This window comes from Palaemon carinicauda, chromosome 27 (genome assembly GCF_036898095.1).
Source record: "Palaemon carinicauda isolate YSFRI2023 chromosome 27, ASM3689809v2, whole genome shotgun sequence".
Lineage (NCBI taxonomy): Eukaryota > Metazoa > Arthropoda > Malacostraca > Decapoda > Palaemonidae > Palaemon > Palaemon carinicauda.
Window position 1 is genome coordinate 87478363 of NC_090751.1, and position 17253 is coordinate 87495615.

The following is a 17253-nucleotide window of genomic DNA, read 5'->3' on the forward strand; positions in this document are numbered from 1 at the left end:
AGTCTTTGGATGGAACCATTTGTTTCGGATGGGAGTATTTGGCATCTCTTCATAGCACACTCATTTGAGTGCTATTAGGCTCAGCCTTCCTATCTTCCTTCAGTATATAGGCTTTGAATTAATCCACTGACAATTTGTACAACTGATTTAACTAGAGTCAACAAGAGAACGCTTCTATGGTTGGCTGTTTGGCGTGATTAGCTATGAGTGAATCTCTTTCTTTGTGCAGATTTCATCTGTTATTTAACTTCGTCTTCATTTCTTTCTTGGGTGTTAAGGAAGATACTAAATTGTTCATTGCAAAAATCAAACTGCCTTTCCTGTAATTATCAGATTATTTTCCCTGTTTATTTTTCATCTCAAATTCTAATGTTTATAAACTTCCTGGTATCCAAAATTGAAGATTTATTAACTATGAATTAATAGAATTTTTTTGACTAATTAATCACAATTTCAAAGATAGCGTTTTAATATTTTTTTTTTGCTTCATAAGAAGCAAAATGCTTGGTTGGTACTGTAATACCTAATTTTATTTACAGTTTTAGTATTTAAATTCTACAAGAATATATTTCTATGAAGTCAAATAGTTTATGGATTCTAAAATACATATATTTTTAGAATATTCTTCAGTAATTGCAGTTATAATTTGGCTTTTTGGGCTCAAGCTATGACGTCCTGATGGAAGGTTCCTTCAGTAGCTTCCTAAGGGTATATATGACTACAGTAGATATTCCCAGAGAATTAAACTAAAGGTTTCACAGAATTCTAACTTCTGGCGCGAGTACCCATAAGGTTTCCCTTTAGGATATCGTATAATAACAGGGGACGTATGCTTGACACGCCACAAGCTATCTGCACCCCACATAGCGTTTACTCCTTGAGGGGGAAGTGTGGCAAGTTATGGGAGGAGCCGTTACAAAACTCTCCTCCTCCGTTACTGTTACAGTACTCGGCGACATCATGTCCGGTCGCCATGTTGGTTGATGCCGCCAAATCGCGCCTTCCTCATTCCTTCGCTTGTAGCGTATATGACTAGGTGTTTTTTTCCCGGTTTTCACTAAGTGATCCATAATGTCGCAATCTTCTGCCTCGCCTTCTTCTGGAAAGTTGAGTACCATATTCTTGTATTGTATAAATGAGCCCTAGCCGTATAGTAACGTCTTTTTATCTTAAAATACCGTGTTTTGTGGCGGAGCTGTGCCTTGACCGGAGGTGTCATCCATGACGCTGTTGTTCGCCTTGCATGCTTTATTTAGTCAGACAGAACAACCTTCCCGGTCTTTTAACTAATTATCAGTATTAGTTATTTAGTCTTCATTGCTAGGAATTAGTTATATTATGCCGACTGTATTCATTTTCGGCGAGTGTAGGTAGCCGATTCTCATGCTAACTTGCTAGCCTAGCCCCTAGGCTTGATAGCCTAGGCGTTTTCGTTTACTTTCCTACATGATATAAGTGTTCCCAGTGTTAAATTATGAAATGAAGATATAGGCATTTATACATATAAGATTTAGTGATTGCATATATGTTTTCGCTTTCTAGGAAGTATACAACGGGTTTCGATGATCTTGGTAGTCCACTCCCTTGCCCCTAACCTAACGCTAGGGCTCTTGTATACTTTCTCACCTCCCCAGTTACCTTACACAAGGTAATCTCCTCCCTTTGAGGTAGCCTAGGCTACATCCTAGCCCTCCTTACCTTGAATCGTATTCGAGTCAGGTTAGGCTAGGATTTACTTTCCCCGCTCCTAGCCATAGTACATGAGCTTTGAGTTTGGGACAGAACCTCAGAGTACCAGTCGTTCGCCCCCAGCTACCCCATTTGGAGAAAGAACTCTCCTTCTGGTCCCTGCTGGTCGGCGAAGGTGGGGGGGCTCTGCCCTTCCCCCTAGTCCACACCTGGTTGGGTTACGACCCTTCCTCCCTGTGGTCTAGTGACTTGTCCTACCCCCGTCTTTCCTGGTTTGGGGACTTGCTCCCCTAGCCTAGGTTAGGCAGACCAAGGGATTCTGTTTCTTTATAGTTTAGGATGGTACACTAGTGCTGTACCTTCTCTGTGGTAACCTACCCTAGGCTGGAGAATGAATTCTTCCTACACCTGGGATAGTGCTAGCACTGAAACAGAACCCCCCTTGGAGTGTCGGGGCTACGCCTCCTCCTACACTCCTCCTCAGGACCCTTGCCCCTCCCCCCTCTGTCCCTTTGTGTTGGCCTAGCCATCACACCTCTGTCCGCCGTCCTACAACTTCACCGCGTGCTGGCGGGTTGTGGGTTCGGCTCGGTCCTTTCACTGGTTAGTCCGGACTGCTACGCTTCCCGCATATAGTCGAACTATGGGTTAGCATAGGACAGGTTGGTCTGCCGGCGGAAGACCTCTCTATCTTAGAGTGTTCTTCGGTCCTCCCTTGGGCCGGCACCTGCAACTCTAGCCGGCTGCCGGCTCTGTTGCGACTAGATGAAAGGTTGCTACCCTCTCCCTTTCATTTGAACACTCTTTCCGGAGGATGAGGTCTGGGTATTGAGTTATTGCCCTTCCCTCTTTCTCCTCCTATTCTCTCTCTCTCTCTCTATCAGTGTCGGTCCACTGCCGCCGCTACGCTGCCGGCAACAGCCGTCAGTGTTATCCGGTATCCTCTCTGTCTCATTGATTGACGTCAGTGTTGGAATACCTTCGCCGGTCGGTTGCCGGCTGCCGGGGGCCGCCGACTTGCTGGCTGCCGGGGGCCGCCGACTTGCTGGCTGCCGAGGGCCGCCGACTTGCCGGCGATCTGCCATCACCCAGAGGTTTCGCCCTCTCTCTGCCAAATAGACTGATAGCTGGGAAGGGTTTCCCCCTTGATGGAGATTTGCCGGCGCCCGGCGCTTCCGGCATGCCGTCACGCTGCTGGGGCCACCTAATCATATCACTGCAGTGGACTGTCACTTCTCCCCCTGCTGGCCCGGTGCCGGCAGTGACTATTGAACAGCTATATATGATAGCCAGTACATCTATGGTATAGTACATATCCTAGACTGAAAACTATGGTGTATAGTTGTGCAGTAAATTCTTCCAGCATACTCTGTGCATCCATGCACAGCCCCTTGCCGGGACCTAATCTGAATAGGGAGGAATCATTCTCTCCCTTTTTCTTCTATGCTGAATGAACTCAGCTTTCCCCCCCTCTAACCATAACTAATTCCCCGGAGGAAGTCGAAGCTTTGCTCATCCAATGTGGATATTCCTTCCTCCTCTCAAGGCTCCTGAGGAGCCCCTAGAATTAGTTATGGCGTGGGGTCACGGCAATTGACTGGGCGGGATGCACAAGTATGTGTCTTTTCTGCTTCTTTTTCAGCTTACCTATCCTAAGCTTACACTTGAAAAGGAATCTTATATTATAAGTTTATATAACTTTAATACTAATCTAAGATTACTTTAAGTCATGGTAATTGACTTCCACAGACTTGTGTGCCCCTTTCTTTTACAGGAGGAGTACCTACGGTGTGAGAGCGCCTTCTGCAGCGATCGGCGCCCAGATTTCTACGGCCACCTGGCGTGCCGAACCCACGCCAGCTGTTCCATCTCCCAAGGGACTCTACGCTATTGGGACCCGCAGGGTTTGCACTGTCTGCAAGGACCTGCTCCATGAGGCGTTCGAGGACTCCCCGTCAGCGGAGGCCAGGGACATCGCCCGAGAGAAACTGCGCAAATGGGTGCGTGGTTTCCAAAAGAATGCCACGGGGCCCTATCTCCCAAATGAGAAAATGAGAGCTTTGCTCTTCCCAAAGGCGTCTGCGGATGCCGTCATTCCCAAGGCCGAGATCCCCTGCGTCCAACTGACGGTCGAACCGGACGTTTCAGACGCACTTCAAGAATGTCATCTTGATGAAGTGGAGAGAATGTCAGAATTGTCGGACACCACCGAAAAGACCCTGATGGCCGAGGGTCAAGAAAAGGAGGAGCATGTGGAGACTCCCGACTCCGAGGGCGAGGTCGCCCGCGCCCCCTCTGTTTCTTCCGTTGCTGTATCGGAACCCATCCCCTCTACTTCCACCACTGCTGTACCCGCAGTAGTGGGCACCCAGGATAGCCTCCATGCCTTGGTGGCACTCCTGGATGAGAGGTTCCATCAGGGACACGCGGACCTTAAGAGGGAGATCCTCCGTCTGTCAAAACAGACGACGAAGAAGATCAGTGTTAAGGATCTTCCCCTCTGCTCAGTGACCAACCCCTGGAGGCATGCAGAACACATGCCCATCACGAGTGGAAGGATTTTCATCAATGATAAACTAGGCGCCGTCCCCCTTGAAGAGGTGGAGTTTTGGCTTAGTTTCGAACCTTACCCGGACTGTTACATCCGTCTCAAGTCCGAGCCAGTCTCCAAGGAGGAGACCGAGCCTAAGGAGGTCATTGTCTTCGACCACGCTAAGGCTCAAGCTCTTTTAGCCAACTACCTCAAGAGCAAGGGCTACACCAACTCCAAGGTGCTGGCCCTAAGCAAGAAACACCCATCCTTTCTTGCTCCTGCCACCATGGTCTTCCCTTTTGCTGAAAAGTCCCTGCTGGCAGTGTTGAAGGCGGTGGAGGAAGGGAAACCCTGCCCTACATTGGAGGAATGTAGGCCCCTCTCCCTCGCCCTCTCTCCCGATGACAAGATCTGGAAAGAATTCCAGTTAACTTTCTCAGTAGGAAAGTTGGAGGGTGACGTCGCGGGACGGCAGTTTAATGAGAACCTCCCCAAGCTCTCCGAGTACCTTCTGCGTCGGGAGCAAGATACAAAAGAGAGGCTGGCTGCCTCCCTGTCTCACCAAGTGCAGCTTGAGACAATGGCCGGGGACACTCGGGTCCCAGGCTTCTACATGGTTCTCGCTAAGTCCCACCTCGCCACCTTGACGAAGGACTTCTACATCTTCATCAAGGCCCGGAGAGCCTGTAGAGAATTCGTGTTTGCGGATGCCACCGTCAAGCACGAACCCCGGAAACTGATTTCCTCCAACATTAGGGGGAAAAATCTCTTTCCCAACGACCTCGCGAAAGAGATCGTTGACAGAGCCGCCACCGAGAACCGGAACCTTCTCAACAAGTGGGGCATGTCAAGAAAGAGGAAATCTTCTCAGGATGAGGGCCCCCAACCTAAGAAGAAGTCAAACAAGCCCCGACCCCAGTAGCGTCAGGCTAAACGCCAGTTTCCGGCACCCGCTACTCCCCAGTTGGTGGCTCAGCCACAACAGACCTTTCAGCTGGTCCCTCAGCCGGTGGTGGCTCAGTCACCAGTCTTCACACCAGCCTACGAAAGGCAGTCTACTACCTTTTGCCCCAAAGGTAGAGGCTCCGGCAAAGACTCCTCTCGACGTCCATCTAGAGGGAGAGGAGGAAGGGGAGCAGGCGGCCGAGGTGGAAAACCCTCGGGAAACCAGAAGCAATGAAATGCTTCTGGTGGGAGGAAGACTCCGCCACTTTCAGGATCGTTGGACCTTCGATCCTTGGGCTCACAGCATCATCAAGAATGGACTAGGGTGGAGCTGGGTAACACCACCTCCAACCTTCCACCAATTCTTCCAACACTCCACCCCGTCCTGGAAGAATACGTCCTAGAACTCTTGAACAAGAAGGTGATCAAGAGGGTAAAGTCCACCAGGTTCCAGGGAAGACTATTCTGTGTTCCCAAGAAGGACTCCGACAAACTCCGAGTCATTCTGGACTTGTACCCTCTCAACAAGTTCATAGCAAACAACAAATTCAAGATGCTAACTCTTCAACATATAAGAGCCCTACTACCTCGCAAGGCATACACAGTCTCAATAGACTTGGCGGACGCCTACTGGCACATTCCAATGAATCGCCAGGCCTCCTCCTACCTAGGATTCAGGCTTCAAAGAAGGCAGTACGCTTTCAGGGCCATGCCCTTCGGACAACATAGCTCCAAGGATTTTCACGAAGCTCGCAGACACGATCGTCCAACAGCTACGCCTACAAGGCGTCCAGGTGATGGCTTACCTAGACGACTGGCTGGTTTGGGCAGCATCCTCAGAAGAATGCTCGCGTGCTTCCAGAAAGGTGACCCAGTTCCTGGAACATCTGGGTTTCAAAATCAACACCAGAAAGTCTCGACTGTCTCCAGCTCAGAAGTTTCAATGGCTAGGAATCCATTGGAACCTTCATTCACACCGTCTTTCCCTCCCTCTGAAGAAAAGGAAGGAAATAGCGGGATCTATCAAGCGACTCCTAAAATCCAAACGGATTACAAGACGACAACAGGAACAGGTGCTCGGCTCCCTCCAGTTCGCCTGTGACAGACCCAGTGCTACAAGCACAGCTAAAAGATGCATTGGGAGTCTGGAGAAGATACGCATCCATCGCTCGAAGAGATCTCAAGAAACCTCTGCCAACCAGGCTTCGGTAACTCCTAAAGCCATGGTCGGAGGCAAAGAACCTGAGAAGATCAGTTCCCCTTCAACCACCGCCTCCTTTGGTCATTATCCACACAGATGCTTCACTAGAAGGATGGGGGGGGGGGTTCACTCCCATCAACGACAAGTTCAAGGAACATGGTCTCCCCTATTGAAGACATTTCACATCAACATCTTGGAGGCCATGGCGGTACTTCTTACTCTGAAGAGGCTGTCTCCACGTCCCTCAATCCACATCCGTCTAACTGTGGACAGCGCCGTTGTGGTCAGATGCCTCAACCGTCAGGGCTCAAGATCACACCAACTCAACCAAGTGTTACTGCCCATCTTCCGCCTAGCGGACAAGAAAAGATGGCACCTCTCGGCAGTTCACCTACAAGGATTCCGTAATGTGACGGCGGACGCTCTATCGAGGACAACCCCAATAGAGTCGGAATGGTCCCTAGACGCAGACTCATTCTCCTTCATCGCCCGTCAAGTCCCGGAACTGCAGATCGACCTCTTCGCGACGAGCGACAACAAACAACTTCCTTTTTACGTGGCCCCATACGAGGACCCCAGACTGGAAGCGGTTGATGCCATGTCCCTGGATTGGAGCAGATAGTCCAAGATTTACCTGTTCCCTCCACCCAACCTTCTGCTGAAAGTCCTCACCAAGCTGAGAACCTTCAAAGGAACAGCAGCCCTAGTGGCACCCAAGTGGCTCCGGAGCAACTGGTTCCCTCTAATCTTGGAGTTACAACCCAAGCTGATTCCTCTGCCGGACCCATTCTCTCCCAGCAGGTTCAGGAGTCGACTGTCTTCGCTTCATCAAGGAAACCCCGAGACCTTCATCTCATGATTTTCTCTCCCTAGCCGTGAAGAAAAGGTTTGGGATCTCGAAGAAATGTTTGGACTTCCTAGAGGAATACAAAACAGAATCTACCAGAAGGCAATAAGAGTCATCCTGGAAGAAATGGGTGTCCTTCGTCTAGGCTAAAAATCCTACAGAAATCTCTATAGACTTTTGTCTATCCTACTTTATTCACCTTCATGAACAAGGCTTGGCAGCCAACACGATTTCCACTTGCAAATCGGCCTTGACAAGACCATTACCTTATACCTTCCAGATAGACCTGTCCAACGACATCTTTAACAAGCTGCCAAAGGCATGTGCTAGACTCCGTCCTGTACCTCCACCGAGACCCATCTCCTGGTCTCTTGATAAGGTGCCCCATTTTGCCTCAAGTCTGGACAATTAGTCTTCCCCTCTAAAAGATTTGACTCAAAAAGTGATTTTCCTTTTTACTCTCGCCTCGGGAGGCCGAGTCAGTGAAATTGTGGCCGTATCTAGAGAAGAGGGCCAGATACCGTTCGCTGAGACAGGTGAACTTACCCTCTTCCCTGACCCAACGTTTCTCGCCAAGAATGAGGTTCCCACCAAAAGGTGGGGCCCCTGGAGAATCTGCCCTCTGAAGGAAGATGTCTCTCTATGCCCAGTGGAGAGTCATAAGGTCTATTTTCGAAGAACTTCAGACTTCGGCGGAGGACAGCTCTTTAAAGGAGAAACATCGGGATCTGATTTGTCACTCAAACAACTAAGGGCGAAGATCACCTATTTTATTCTCAGAGCGGATCCTGACAGTACACCCGCAGGTCATGATCCCAGGAAAGTCGCCTCTTCCCTGAACTTTTTCCAGGCAATGGATTTCGATAGTCTTCGATCTTTCACTAGCTGGAAATCCTCAAGTGTTTTTCAAATACTACGCGAAGCAGGTGCACGTGCTAAAGTGTTACGTGGTGGCAGCAGGTAGTGTGTTAAAACCTGCTGCTTAGTACTGCGCAGAACAGTGAGTTATTCGGGACTCTAACTCAATGGGTGCCTGTGTTGACCCTAGTGCGAAACATAGTGATTTTAAGTGCCACTTTGTGACACTAATGACTGTTCTTCTACAAAGGTGAAGTAACATAGACAGAAACACGTGTGCCACATGTTTTTAACATGAAGTGTATATAAGACTTTCTAGAAAGACTTTATAGTTCCCCTGGAACTTATGTGTGTAATGGCAAGTTCTTCCTTTTCAGATTCCACATCCACACCTTCTGATGGCTTTAGTATATGTTTTTAATTGCATTCCATTTGAAATTTACTTATTTCATGTTAATTCTTAATTTTATTGAATAAAATTGAATTTTGTTACCATGTGCGTCTCATTTCGCCCTCACACATGAAATAAAAACACTGTTAGAGAATTTTTATTATTCTTATTATTTGAATATTATTATAATCAATGTTATAATATTGCTTCTCCTTGATGCATACTCATCTAGACCAAAGTAATTTGTTCTATCACAATTGTACTTTACTTCTTCGATCTGTCCATGAGACCGGCAAGATCTCCGACAATAGGTGAGTTCCTTTATCAAGTAACTTCAAGATGTTCCTTACGTCCAAATAGGACTTCCCTGCCAGGGGGGCAGGAAGCGATAACATGGTAGATGCTTATCTGAAGTGACATGTAACGGAGATGTCACGGGTCTCTGTGGTCATCAGACCAAAGGAATATTGTTTAGAAGTTGAAGGCACTACAAAAGGAAAAAATCCACGATACATTAATTCTCTGGTACACTTCCATCACGACGTCATGGCCTGAGCCCAAAAAACGGATTTTGAGCGAAGCGAAAAATATATTTTTGGGTGAGCTACCCATGACGTCCTGATGGACTCGCCCTTGTTCTCTATTCCGGCCTGTCGGGCCCCTCCAAATCTTATTGTATCATGGAGGCTGGCATATACGCCGGAAGGAATGAGGAAGGCGCGATTTGGTGGCATCAATCAACATGGCAACCGGATATGATGTCGCCGAGTACTGTAACAGTAACGGAGGAGGAGAGTTTTGTAACGGCTCCTCCCATAACTTGCCACACTTCCCCCTCGAAGCGTAAAGGCTATGTCGGGTGCAGATAGCTTGTGGCGTGTCAAGCATACGTCCCCTGTTATTATACGATATCCTAAAGGGAAACCTTATGGGTACTCCCGCCGGAAGTTAGAATTCTGTGAAACCTTTAGTTTACTTCTCTGGGAATATCTACTGTAGTCATATATACCCTTAGGAAGCTACTAAAGGAACCTTCTATCAGGACGTCATGGCTATCTCACCCAAAAATTTATTTTTCGCTTCGCTCAAAATCCGTTTTTTGATGATACCATTTGTGAAATATCAAATATCAATATTCAATTTTTATACATTATTTCCTTTGCCACAATTCTTTACTCCTGAAAAATGAACTATTACCAGTTTTTTTTTATATATTTATTATACGAAAGCTATTATGCATGAGTTATGTTATTACGAGTAATAGTTTTCAGAATTGGTATAACCAAAAGGTCTGAACGAATATACGACGAATAATCCTATCATCATTACCACAATTTTCCGCATGGCTAATTATTACTCCATGGTAATATTAAAAGAGTGATTCTTGTGTGAAAAGTAATATGCCAGTGAACACACCGTCGGAATTCTACTTCGTATTCCAGTATTTTAGCAGATGGAATAATTTACAACATTTACTCCATTTTATTTTATTCTATTTTTTTTTTCACGGACGAACAGGAAATCCCAACATTCGTCTTTCGAAATTCTTCTTCGCTAATTAAATTTACCCGAACGAGTTCTGTATGTTGAAGATATGGAAAAATATGTCATGGGCGGAAGTGGCTGAAAATAGTTTCATGATTTTAATATTATAACTTATTTTATTAGGAAGATATGTTATTCTATTTGTTTATATATATATAAATTATATATATATATATATATATATATATATATATTATATATATAAAGATATATATATATATATATATATATATATATATATATATATATATATATATATATATATATTTATATATAATGTATATATATATATATATATATATATATATATATATATATATATATATATATATATATATATATATATATATGTGTGTGTGTGTGTGTGTGTGTGTGTGCATATGAATATGATAGAGAGAGAGAGAGAGAGAGAGAGAGAGAGAGAGAGAGAGAGAGAGAGAGAGAGAGAGAGAGGGAGAGAGAATTATAATTTTCAATCGTTTATGGAAAAAACATCTCGTATAAGGAATGAACAAACAAATTTCAAGTAATTAATTCATCATAAGAATATCTTTTTCTTTATTACCTGATATGTATTTTTGTGTGTCTGTGGACAGGATTACGTCAAAACTACTTGATGGATTTTGATGATTTTTTTTATCAAAGATCGATCTTTGGACATGGAGGACCCCATTAAATTTTGGAGCTGATCCGGATCCTGATTCTAGATCCCGATTTGAATTTTTTGTTTTTCTGTGGACAGGATTACATCAATCTCACTTGCGGATTCTAGTTTATTTATTTTTTTAATTTGTCTTTGCGTCTGTGGACTGGATTACGTCAAACTACTCGTCGGATTTTGACGAAATTTTCACCACAGATTTTAGGTCATGGATGACCCCATTAAAATTTGGAGATGATCCAGATCTGGATTCTAGATCCGGATTTGTATTTTTCGCCATTTCAAAGATAACGTCAAAAGAAATGGACGGATTTGGACAAATAGAGATAGATATTAGGTTATTGGACGACTCCATTAACCTTTGGCAGTGGTCAGAGATCTCTTATTGTTCTTGTAGTTACATTCAATTTATCCACGGCCAGAATACGAAGAGAATAAAACTTCGAATAATGATTATATTGATAAGATAAAAACTCACTGAATTTTATCATCTGATTGAGTCTAGATGAAACACAGAAGATAGAGAATTCCTGTTCTATCAAAAATACCTTTTTACATTACTTAATATAATTTGATTTCGTGAGAATGAAATGTTGTGGCTTCTTGGAAAGCCAGTAAAAACAACAACAAAAACTAAGGAATTGAGGTTAACTTTGGAATGACAACTATAAAGAAAAATAGTTTGAAATTGATGATGTGCTTGGCAGAATGATTATATTGGCAAATAACAGGCCCGTTCTTAAAACGTACAAGCGCAGTTAGGAATACCAACCTTAATATTTTAAATCTTATTTTCAAGCATTCCATTTTTTCAGTTTTGAAAATGGATGATGTATTTGGAATATTCATTTAATTTTGTTTCTGAAATGCTTTTGGAATAAGCATAAATAATTATTATATATTTTCTGTTTCTAAAATATTGCGTTTGCAATTTGCTCGTTGGAATATTTGTTTTATATGTAGATAAATTCTGGAATTTTGCATTTTTGAACATAAAGGTAATGGAAAAAATTTTTTTTAGGAAAATATATTTTGAATTTTTCCAACCTAGATTTTGAAGCCATAAGAAATACATATACAATCTATATTTATATTTGATGAAGCGAACTAAAAGAGAAATCAAAATTTTATATTCATGCTATTTGGACTATTGTTATTTCAGTTGTCAAGAAAATCTTCCTTTTGTGTGATGAATTATTTTCAAGTCTTTTTGTTTTTTGTTTTATTGTTACTCTTAAAGCCCAATTATCTTCCCCTTGCTGATTCATTTACAGTTTGCTAAACCTTTAATGAAGCAGATAAAGAGTGGATGAAATTTTTAGAGATGCAAATTTCTTCATTTATATTTTATTATATAATTCATGGAAAATGAATTTACTTTCATAATTTTGACCAGTTGAATATTTCAATGGTTGGGCAAAACGAATATTGCATTATATTAAACGAAAGCCGAGGAATTAAATAAATTTATTTTGGATAATGCAAAGTAAGAGCTTTATTTTTACTCTTAAGTAAAGTAATATCGTGGTAATTAATAAATCTATTTCGCTCGCATGAAACTAATTGAAACTGTAATATAATTTTTTAATGAATTTAATGTTTTTTTTTTTTTTTTATTCATTTTTTTTTTTTTTGGTATGAAAATTCTCGAGCGGCTTTTTTAAAGCAGATGGCAGATCAGCGATGTTTTTGCAGGCAAATCTCGATAAGTCTGTATATGGAATTATTAAATGTTTTTTAACAAATTTTGGAACGGTAACTGTTTTGCCGTTTTTTAAACGTTTAATCTCTGAATGAAATAAAACATTTATAGTTCTTTGACAGGCGAAGGATTAACGAGGAGGAATATTATGTATCATCGAAAGGAAAATTTTTAGAATGTTTAACGCAATTCGCACATTTCTTCGCATTGTGAGGCGTAGTAGCATAACTGCGGCCGATAGACGTAGGTAAATGGCTGGAGAGGTCGTTGATTGGGGCATAGGCAAGTGATGGTAAATGTGGGTGGTGGATGACTTTGTCGCCACTCTGGCATGTCACGGTGTGGGCCTTCTGTCCCACCGCATTCAAGTCAGCTTCAGTCGATGTTGAATAGTTGTCCACTTCGTCAGGAGAGGAGGCGTTGATGGAGGTTTGGAAGGTGGTGAAGTGACTGTCCATTAGGGCGTCGACTTTGGTCATCAGGTCCTTCATGGACAAAATATTGACATTGGGGATGGCGCCGTACCCAAAGGGCACGAAATAGATTCACTTCACGAGGACAGCCGTCTTTGGCACGTTGCAGGCGAGCGATACTGGTGATTTCCATGTTTGCGGGAGAAGCCTTTTGGTCGCCCCAACGGTTGTTGAGAGCTAAAAAAAATTCGTCGTGCTGGCGGTGGGTGATCCTGAGTGCTGCTACATGAGGTATGAATTGAGGGCGTTGTGCTTTATTGGAGTGTCTCCTTGTTCTCACAGCCAATTGGGGATTTACGGGAAAGTGTCCCCGCGAAAACGTAATCTGCCTTGGTGCTTGACTGAGTCACGTCCTTGTTGCAAATTTGGACTTCAGTACACTGGAACCACGCTAACGCTTCTCTGCTTGCGAAGGGCGGTAGTTTCATTGAGTAGGCCGAAGAGGCAGGTTCGCTAGATGGCATGTTCAAACAGAAAGGCACAGGAGTGAGAGGTCAGGCGAGATGAAGCAGTCATTACGCTGGTCACCAAATGTGCAAGCAAGCCATTAAGTGCTAACTGAGAGACGAGACTAATGCAACTAACTTTATTTGAACGGAACCTAAGTGTGTGTGTGTGTGTGTGTATGTATATATATATATATATATATATATATATATATATATATATATATATATATATATATATATATATGTATGTATGTATATATCGTGAGCAGACAGAATGCCTAATAACATAATACCTAAGGACAAAATGCCTAATTCCTCAACACTGACAAAATGCCTAACATACATAATGCCTAATCGACAAAACATCTAAAAAGGGATAAAAAAAAGGGAACTAGATAGCTTAGCACTCTGTAGAGTAGCCTACTGACCTCGGCCAAGGTGGCTTAGTTTACTTCATACTGCTATGAAATTCAATGACTCTGTTGGAGTTTGTCTAGCATATATTTCGCATTTAGGAGGACTTATAGATAACACGTTTATAATATATGAAATATGCAAGGGACTCAATGATAGAGAAAACAAAAACTTGTAACGAAAGTGTTTTATTAAACATTTAGTCTTTGAAAACATAATACAGACTAAAAAAATCTTAGTTTTCTTTAAAAACATAAATCAGAATGAATATAAATTTGTCTAATCAGGAATAGGTTCTTTACCTGAATTGAAGAAAATTCAAAAATTATGTGCCATAGCTCTTAGATAGGATAAACCTTCATCCTTATTGTAAGTTGCATGAATTTTTTTATTCCGTTCATTTACTCGAATATATTTCTTATTAACTTTTTCAACATTTGCACCTAAGGCGGCTTGTTCGAGAATAAACCCGGTACTTGCTTGTTCAGTTTTTATATTTTTTACAAGCTTAGAGAGAGTTGGGTGAGTAATTGAAACTCTCTTGTTAAAAACATGGTACCATCCTTCTAGAGAGTTCATAGTTCTTGGCAAATTTGATTCCATTCTATGGTACACATTCCACATTTGAACATGGAAGGTTGGGCGTCTTCGTCGACATCTCTGAACTATTCCGAGCCATGTTATTCTAAAATATTCAAAGAATTCACTCAGAATTTCGTGAGTTTCGTGGTCGATTGAAGTGCAAAAGTTTGTAAAATGATGAGCCACATCCTCTGGATGAACAAAAGCTAAGGCTTGTATTTGTTTGATTATGAAAGCATTGTCATTATTTGAGTACCAGCGCTGGAGACCAAGATTTTGTGTTTTGCGCCAAACACATTGACTGAATGAAAGACACAGCCATTGATTGAAGTATTTGGAAAACATTTCTTTAAACTTTATATTTCTCCTTGTTCATAATCAAGAGTCACAGACTCTGGGAAAAGGCTCTGGTCTTTGACTGTAAGATCTTTACTAATCTCGAATAATATATTTAAAATTGCTAAATAAGATCATTTTGCCTGTCCATTAGGCATTTTGTATATTAGGTATTTTGTCCATTAGGCATTATGTCTGTTAGGCATTTTGTCCATGTTGAGGAATTATGCATTTTGTCCTTAGGCATTCTGTCCTTAGGCATTATGTCCTTAGGCATTATGTCATCTGGCATTCTGTACTACTATCATATATATATATATATATATATATATATATATATATATATATATATATATATATATATATATATATATATATACGTTATACATATATATATATATATATGCATATATATACATATATATATACACACACACACACATATATATATATATATATATATATATATATATATATATATATATATATATTTATACATACATATATATATATATATATATATATATATATATATATATATATATATACACACACATATATATATATATATATTTATATATATATATATATATATATATATACACACATATATATAAGTACAAAACACCTGAATTCAACAGGTATAAGTACAGCAGAATAGTCATTGACTTTTATCTTTCTTCGTGGCCAAGTAGTAGTCACTGTCTCTAAAAGTTTGCTGGACCAGGGTTCGATTCCCGACCGGTCACCAGCTCTTGTCTTTGTGTGATTTCGCCTGGGGCTCTGATCCCGAGGTCGTTAAGAGAATCCAGACATTAATGTATCAAAATTATATTGCTTATTTGAATATGGAAAAACGTCTAAATGTGCAAAAATTTATCATATATATATATATATATATATATATATATATATATATATATATATATAAACATACATATATACATATATATACATGTATACATATACATATATATACATATATCTATATATATATATACATATATCTATATATATATATATATATATATATATATATATATATATATATATACATACATCTATATACATACATATATATATATATATATATATATATATATATATATATATATACATACATATATATATATCTATATATATATATATATATATATATATATATATATATATATATATATATATATATATATATATTTATACACACACAACCTGTTCTAGTGAAGTAGGATATATATATATATATATATATATATATATATATATATATATATATACACACAACATGTTCTAGTCAAGTAGGGCACAAAAAACGGATTTTGAGCGTAGCGAAAAATCTTTTTTTGGTTGAGGTAGCCATGTCATCCTGATGGAAGTTCCTTCATTAGTAGCTTCCTAGGTATATTTGACTACAGTGATATATCTCAGAGAATTTACCAAAGGTATCCAGAATTCTAACTCCTGGAGCGAATATCCCTTAAAATTTTAAAAAGGGATATTGCGTAATATCAGAGGACGTATTCTTGACACGTCTCATAGCTTTCAACACCCCTAATAGCGTTTTCGCTTCGAGGGGAAAAAGTGGCAAGAATATAGGAGTCGTTAAAAAGGCGACGCTCCTACCGTACTGTAAATAGTGCGCCAGATCGCCACCGCACGGCGCCACCAAGCCATTCTTTATTGCTTTGTAGGTGTTGCTGATACAGTACCATAGGAAGGGATTCATTATCCTTTTGTCAATAAGAGGGTGGGTCCATCAGGACGACATGGCTACCTCACCCAACAATAGATTTTTCGCTTTGCTTAAAATCCGTCTTTTGGGCTCAGGCCTTGTCGTCCTGATGGAAGTTTACCAGAGCATTAATGTATCTGTGGATTTTCGATAGTGCCGTTCATCTCGAGATAAATTTTCCTTTTGGTCTTCTGGACCTAGAGACACTTGATGTTAACGTTATACATCATTCAACTGATCATAGAACATGTCAGTGCTCCCTGCCCCCTACAGGGAAGAGTCTGGGTAGACTCTAGGAAAAAACCCGAGGATTGTGAGTTCAAGGAACAATCTAGCAAACAGTTTGTATATTAGTGTCGTCATATACATAAAGCATAGTTTGTACTTAGATGGCATTAATCTGTGTAGGTTACTGACACCTCCCGAGTCTGGTTGTTAAAGAGAAAGACAGGTTTATATACGTGTTGGCAACCTCAATTCAGTAAGATAAACAGTTTAGTATAATCAGTTCTTACCTGTTTTCTTGGAACAGTAGTAACCTTAGTTCCCAATATTTTCTTAAATATTAATAGAATCAAAGATGCTCTGACTTTATTCGTAATTTAGAATATTTGAGGCGAAAGAGACGCAAAGATTCTTTCTATTGTTTATTACAATAAAAATAGAAATCATGGTTGTAATCAATTACATTTTACACTGAACAACTCTGCATAAAGGCATAAATAGTAATAACAGAAAAATAATAAGTTTCTCCTGAAAAGGAAACACTAGCCACTCTATGGGAAATATGTATATTTCACTATGAATTCTGTTCTTACTAGGAACACTGTGCATATAAGTATGCATGGCACTTGTGTTAGTCTATTATGCCTAATGTCACCTGTGTAGTTAGAAC